Source organism: Pinus tabuliformis, chromosome 7 (genome assembly GCF_031772625.1).
Source record: "Pinus tabuliformis cultivar Carrire ecotype Pingquan chromosome 7, CPIR1, whole genome shotgun sequence".
Classification (NCBI taxonomy): domain Eukaryota; kingdom Viridiplantae; phylum Streptophyta; class Pinopsida; order Pinales; family Pinaceae; genus Pinus; species Pinus tabuliformis.
Genome location: NC_142293.1, coordinates 1,532,310,965 through 1,532,318,969, shown reverse-complemented (window position 1 = coordinate 1,532,318,969; position 8,005 = coordinate 1,532,310,965). Strand labels below are relative to the sequence as shown.

Below are 8,005 nucleotides of genomic sequence, written 5' to 3'. Positions count from 1 at the left end.
AAAGTCTTAAGTATGGGGGAAACATTGGGCTTCATTTTAAGGCCTTTAATACTATAAAAAGTGTGAGTTTTTCCTTTTCTACTCCCTCTTGTAGTCGATTATCATTCAAATTTTATCACAATTAGTTTCATTATGGTCATCAAATGTTGATGAGGTGTGATGTTGTTAAATTCAATGTTCTTTCCTGATTTTTAATGAGTTATTTGAGCTAGAGATTTCCTTTTCTAATATTAGTATGAGATCTTGTAACCCTAGTAATGATCTAGTAACCAAAATCATTAGTTGTCATATCTATGCACCCTAGGGTGAAGTATGTCACATTATTTTCATTGTTATGTGGCTTGAGATAGATCAAATTTGGTTTGATTGCTCCTATTTTAGACAACGAAGGCAGCAACCCATAATTAATGCTATAATCAAACGTAGGGTAGTAATGCATACAACACAACAACAGCTGAATAATTAATCAATTTTGAGGTTTTAGAAAGTGGTATGGATATTTTCATGCTTGCCATGTCATGAAAATATCCTATGCCAAATACAAGAAATTTCCCATGTTAACGAGAGCTATATTTGTCAATGGCATTATGCCCTACTCTATTTTTGGGATGCAAATAGTTAACAAGTATGTGCGTCCTTAGGATTTATTCATCGTTCAATACACCCTCCCTAAGTTATATAACATCTATAATAAGTAAAGGTCAAAGGTCAATGTTTGTAATATTAAAGAATTGGTCAAGAAAGTAGTTAATTTGTGTATTACAAAATTGTTCAAATGGTCCAATATGAAGGCCATGTGTTGGTGTATATTGCAGTTTGATGATAAGGCATATGTGGATCCATGATAAGTCTATGCAAATTGTCTTTACGATTGTAATTTCAAATTTGTGTATTCCTCTTTTAATATAATTGATGTTATTCTGACTTTTATTTCATAGAAAGTTACTTATAGTATAGTTTTTCTTTGTAGTGCAAGTCAACAGGTAGGACCCCCCTACCTAATTTGCATTGCAAATTCATTGATTTCTTGGTTATATTAGGTAATTAGATAAATTTGTATTTATATTTACGTTATGTAGATTAATATTTTAATTCACTATAATTTTAGTTCTTGAGCTTTCACATGTTCTTCAATGAAAAGGTGTGGTTCTGTATAGAGGTTAGGCACTGAAGCTTGAAGAATGAAAGTGTTTTTTAAGGAATTGAAAAACTATTTGATGCCTATACAAAACAAAGTACTGTGATCAAAGCTCATAAAATTCTTTTGTAAACATAATCCCAATAATCATGCAAACGTGTAGCATTTTACGTTCTTCCTGATTAAATTTTATCTTTTAAGTGTAAAGTGTGGATTCCCCCTATAAAAGATAGGAATTAAAGGTTGAAGAACGAAAGTACTTCTTAAGGAATCATAGAATCATTTAATGCCTCAATGCTAAACAAAGTGCTACTAAAAACATAAACTCAGTGATTCAACAAAACTCTCTAGACCTTTAATTTTTTGTCTGATAGAATTTTATTGCTAGTTCATGCCTTAGAGCAATAGATTGTAAGAGTTCTTTCCTAGCTTGAGAATCATTTCTGTACTAGTTCCACACATACAATGTTGGCATTTATAAGTTTATGACCACATATTGACAATTGAATATAATGGAATTTAAGTAACTAAATTTCTTGAGAATAACCTTTTCAAACTAAAGGAGGTTGTCTACAATCAATTTTGAGCAACCTCCTCAAACCAAAATAGGTTACTATAATGTAAGGTTCCTCAAATTTAATGTGGATAAACTCTTGAAAATTTAGGAACCCTCTCCAAAGTTAAGAATAGGAGGTGGCATAAAATCTACTTTAAATATCCTTCTCAAAAATCAATTTCAAACAACCTCCTCAAAGAGATTTTATGTGGATAAACTTTTGAAAATCTAGGAAGCCCTTCAAATTTAAGAATAAAATCTCTAGGACGCATGCCTATGATAAAAAAACTTTTTAATTGAAAAAAAGGTACAAAAGGATTCATTCTTCCTAGCCATTTAAAAAAAAAACTCTAACTTCAAGTAATCTTCTCAAATTTGAGGAAGAATTCTATAGTATACCTACCATATATTATTAGATATATTATCATAATGTAATAAAAAATTATCATGTAATAATTGTTCTATAGCTAATTATTATTACACATTAACCAAAAGTGACCATTGGTTAAGAACAAGTGTTTCTTCGTAAGAAGTAAAATGTTTAAATCTAAAGAGGTTATCCCATAAAGCTATGAAAGATGTATAATTCTTTAGCTATGAAAGATGTATACCTTTTTTTTAAAAATTAAATAGAGTTATATTCTTAAACTAAGTCTATAATGTTTACATATTTAAAATAATGTCCGTATATATGTAAATATCAATGTTTAATGGATTTGTTAGAAAATTTAGAAAATAGTTGATATATTCTCCATGATAAAATAGGTTAAATATTCACTAGTATAGATTCATTTTAACTTTGGATTGTGAACTTTCGAGAGGGATTAAATCTTTTATGTGGTAATTTCTTTTAGAGTGCAATATATATTTTTTTTCATTCTTTAAATTGCATTTTTAATGTATAAGTGGATTCAACACCTTGAAAATCTCTTTGAGCACTTTGATTGTGAAGACTACACAACTTAAACTTACAAATCCCACAAATCTTTACTAAATTTCAAATGACCCAAAAATATGCACCAAAGAAACCAAAATGTATAATAGTAAGATTAATTAAAATGTTATAACCATTTTTTTATTGAAATATTTTATTTATAACCCATTTATTTATTTATTATTATTATATTTTAAATGCCACAAGTTAATTTATATTAAAAACTTAACCTCTCTTTTGATAGGAAATAATTGTTTTTTTTTTTTACTTTCAATTATTTATTCTCTGTATGCATTTAAATAGTTTACCTAAATCTTGTATTGTAAAATATTTTTACCACATTTTCTACTTTGTAATGTTAATAATAAATAGAGGTGAGAGTATGACTATTGATATTTTACCACCCTAGATACATCTTAACTCACCAAGCACTAAGAGAGAGATCTTATAGTCAAAATGTTAAAATTACAACAACTCTGTCATATTGCGCTGAATAATAACTTGGCCCAATAATGTTTTTAATTAAATCTAACCAAATAGATATATTCATTTTTTGTTTTAAATATATATTTTTTTATTTAAAAAATATTTTATTTTTATTTTATAAAATGTTAAGTAGAATGTACCTCTCCACACTAATATCTTTTTTACTTTTAATTACTTTTATCCCTTTTAAAATTAATATAAAATTATATTATTTTACATTAATTTAAAAATATTTTATTAAAATGAAAGTAAGAATTCTTACTACATCTTCCAATTATAATAATTCATTAATTAAAACTAATTACTAATTAAATAAATATATTCATTTTTGTTTTTAATTACCATCAACATTTTTTATTTAAAAAATATTTTATCTTTGTTTCAAAACTAGTAAACTCAAACTTAAACATTAAACCTATTACACATTTACTTCAATCCCAAAACTAGTAAACTCAAACTTAAACATTAAACCTATTACACATTTACTTCAATCCCATATACCACAAGTACTTTTAGGAAATTGAGAAAAAAATTCAAATTTTATGAAAATTTAATATTAAAAATAATATTATTTTTTAAACTTAAAACTATTTATGAATTTAAAATATATATATATAACAACGAGAATATTAATAACAATTTAATTTATAAATAATACTAACTTTTCCATAAATCTAAACCAATCATTTTATAAATTTTAAATAAAAAATTCCAACAATTAAAAATAAATTGAGTTAGCACGAGGATGATATTTTTCCTCGACCCAAAATTATAATGCGTGAACCATTTCGCTGTGTTTCTGTGCACAGGCTAGGACCCACGGGGACTGTGTAGCTCAGTAGGTTGAATTGAATTCCATATCTCGAATCTCGAGCTCCCCCCACTGGATGACGCAGAGACAACGATACATTGTTGACGTCCGTATCACATTTATACATGATAAGAGTGTAAAAGTTTTCTCACCATAAACAATGCCTTAGTTTAATGAGCTAGAGGAATTTTAGTTAGAGAAATTGCTTGGAAAGTTATAAAAATTCCGGTTATATTTAGAGAAAATTTTGTAAGGAATTTTCTAAATCTAAGTTATAATTATTAAACTTCAAAATTTTAGGTGTCGTGAGCGTTTTTTTATGGTGCTGAATCTATTCCATCATCAAAAACACAATTCAAACATTAACTCTACAAAATTTTCTAAAATTTTTTGCCGAAATTCTAACTACTTTTGACCATCTAAACAATTCCTCCACTACTCATAAACAATTCCGTGAATAACATCAAATAGAGACGAGAAGTGAGCTCAAACAACCCTGTATGTAATTGAAGAAAATCTGCGAACGAGATAAGGGTTGCCAGATCTATGGAATTGAGAGGGCGACCTCACCTTACAATGGTGGGCTCCTTGGTCATGTACCTACCTACTATCACATATGAAAAAAATATTACTTTGTTGAACCTAAGGCAAGTCATATCATTACGTATTTTAATAAATAATACCACCCTCGTTTTACAATGTTACATGGATACATAGTTCCAGCGATCAGGAAAACTTTCCGGTAGTATGACTGTCATTCGCATTTAAGATTCATAGTACCACCGTCACTGTGACTTAGTACCTCACTAGTTGCCGCATTCACTTGCGCCTCCCACCTGGCTTAATATTTATTTCCCGCTCTGTCATGGTGGCGTGGCAAGGGCAGGAGTACCATCGGCTATTGTGCACCTCGGGCTCCTCCAGCCATCAACGGCAAAGGTTTCGGATGGCAGATCCAAGGGCTGAGCGTTGATCTGAGGGTTTCGCATTCGTTTACTCTGGTGGTATGGTTCATTCTGTCCATTGTGTCTTGGCGCTCATCCCAGCTCCGCTCCACCTTCCACCGCGTCGAACCTGTTTGTAATGTGTTTACTACCCAGGGTTCGAGTACAGGGACTGGTCTGCCTAATTTTCAAGTAATTTATGCGATCCTGTAAGTGTTCATCATGTTTTCTTTTGCTTCCATCTCTTTTATTTTTATTTGCAACACTTAGTTCATGATTGTAACAATCTCCCTCTTTGTTTGTTTCTTGAGTGAAAGAGGAATGGGCGCAGCCAAGGAATGTCGGCTTGCATTATGGGATGGTTGAAGCTTCTCAGATTGCCTACCTCCAGCATGGACCACCAGGTAAGCATCTATGATTCTGGTTCGAATTATCAATGGAGAGTTCAAATGTATGCAGAGCTGCTGTCTCAAGGGCTTATAGACCTTTTTTTTAATGTTTCTAGTTACGGTGGCAGTTCCTAATGTGACCGGAATAGAATTTCTCTGCGGCCCTTCTTCGGTGTTAAATGGGTTTGAGGTCGCGAGTTATCCTGGCCTGAGGCTTGGCCACATTGACGCATTTTCAGGCTTAAGTCGCCTTTGACTAGTTCAGTTGTAATTATGTGAACAAACTTCTTTGGGTCCATTTGTAACTGCTATAAATTATCTCGGGTCGAGCCCCTGTAGGTTATTCTGGTTTGTCGATTGAGTTCTCGTCTTTACCAGTTTAGATGAGTCCTTGTGTTAGGACTAAGTGTTGGTCTAATTAAATTATACTCGGACTTAAGCCGAGTCCATAAGGATTTTCTGGCATGAATTTTGGACTAAATTTTTGGGTTTGTATAAATTTTCCAAATGATAAACAGTCTAATTTTTGTTTTACGCTTTCAGCACTGAGACACTACTCTTGTATTATGGTTTCGCTCTTATTGTTATCTTGATGTACAGAGTTCTATTTACGCATGTTTTTATATTTGAAGCAGTAAGTTCGGAATATTTGTGTGCCAACGAAATTCTGTTTAGAGGATCATTTATTCATATACTCACCTGGGTGTTTCTTTTATGTTGAAATTCTTTTGGTTTACATCGAGTGCTGTGACAAGTCACCTCTCTGTCCGCTTGTTGGTTGAAATATCTCACTGGCCGCCAAAACTCTCTCAGGGTTTCTTATTGTACTAATCTAGTAGAAGATCCCCTAGAGAGGCTCAGGGCTTCCTTGCCTGTGCACATCCGTTGAGGTTGTGGAATCTAAGAATTTTAATTTATCTCAATTTGTTGCTTGGCTTAACTTGGATTAATAAGTAGGAAAGAAATCTGTTATGATTCTAGGGTTCGAGTACTCGACCCGCATTTCGCTTTCTAGTTTTCCATTGAAGCATTACAGCGTTCTTTTCGGTTTAGACAAGAATTTCTAAAAGTTTAACATTAGCTCTCTACACTCTGTCATTTCTTAATTCTCAAATTTGTTCCTTTTTTTTCTGTTTGTCTAATATGTATTAATAAGAGTTCGACTTTCACTTTATTGCTGTATTCAAAATCTTTCGAATTATTTATTTGACTATTACCACTGACTTTAACTTCTGCTCCTAATTTTCGATATTTAAGATTACTTTTGCACAGCAATTATCTCCTAGTAATTTTTTCTTTCATTAATAGAAAAGAAAAAGAACTAACTTTCATCATACAGTCCTCTGCTAACCGCAGGGAATAAACCACAGCTCTACTTTTCATTTCCGAATAGATCACATAAAGATTATTTAACAGATTTATCCGGGTGATTTTCTTTACTTACCTGGTCTTTCCAAGCGGTAAAGGACTCTTCAGAGATTCACTTGGGTTCTCTGCTGTTTCTCGACCACCCGACCATGAGATTCGTCTTTCAAGACCAGAATCTCCCCCTAGCTCTCTTGCAGGACTACTGTCTTCAGCAAGACGCTTGCACCTAGTGCTTCGCTATTTGGTCATCACCAAACTTAGCCATTTTTTTCTTTTTCTTCTGCCTGTCCTTACAGTGCAGATTTTCCCTCCCTTCTCTTCCTTTTCTTTTCTTTGGAAGCCCTTTCAGTTAAGGGAGGTAGTTAGGGTTGCAATCACAGCAAATGTCTTTTCCCAACTTCCTCCTTGAGAAATTGTCAGCCCTTTAAAGAAAAACATTTCTTATCTTTTAATAAAAAAAAAATATTGTTAAATTTTAAACAAATAATAATATCATATTCAATTTGTCAGTTTGTCTTTTACGACAGTAAAACCAAATATTTACATTTTTCCGGCGCATTACATCCTTCTTCATGGGCTTCTTCTTCGATTTCGACGTTACCAACATGGGCTTGAGAGATGTGGATTTCGGTTGGGGGAGGTCAGCGTACCGAGGACCTGCCAAAAGTGGAGTTGGTGGAGTGCCGGACGTCATCAACTTCTTCATCGCTGGTCGTAATACAAGCCACGCGGAAGGAATAGTGTTTCCCATTTTTGCTTGACCTCTGCTGCCTTGCGACGATTTGAAACTGGCATCGGTGATGCGATGGAGCACACTCGCCCTTTTCCACGTTCCCATCTCTAAAACTTTGTCGCGCCAAAATATGTTAGGTCAGTTGTGTCGGAATTCAATATTTCCAGTATCAAGTTGGGTTGGATAGGTTGGTAATGTTGTAGCTATTCGCTTATGTTGCGTTTGGGTAAGGTTTGAGCCGTTCTAGGTTTTTTCCTTATTAAATGTGGTTTGAATGGTGAGATGCCAAATTATTACAAGTTTGGTCAGTTTAGGTTTGGCTCGAATATTTTGTGTCGCTGGAGTTGGTGTGGGTATAAATTTATTATTATTATTATTATTTAATATATAATTTTTTCTTTCTAGTTGAATATATAACTTGAAATATATGATTTTAACTACTAGGCCAGGCCTATTCAAATGGTATACTCTTAATTATTATTGAATATTTTTTATATTACTTTGGGTTCATTATTTTAGTAATTTGGCGGCTATTTAAAAAATAATAACATTTAAATAATACATTTACAATTTATGGATTTTTTTTTAATTTATAATTTAATAAAAATAAAAATGTTTAGGTTGATAATCTAATCATCATCATAGA

General features: G+C 32.2%; 1 long non-coding RNA gene across 2 annotated transcripts; it reads left to right on the top strand.

Annotated features, from left to right (window-relative positions):
• The first annotated feature begins 4,911 nt into the window (after positions 1-4,911).
• LOC149253686 (uncharacterized) lies at positions 4,912-5,722 on the top strand. 2 transcript variants are annotated; one of them, XR_016266228.1, is made up of 3 exons: positions 4,912-5,078; positions 5,187-5,273; positions 5,375-5,722. It is a non-coding gene; the product is annotated as an uncharacterized LOC149253686 (long non-coding RNA). The 2 variants fall into 2 exon arrangements; XR_016266227.1 differs by having other exon boundaries at positions 5,181-5,273.
• The last annotated feature ends 2,283 nt before the right edge of the window (positions 5,723-8,005 follow it).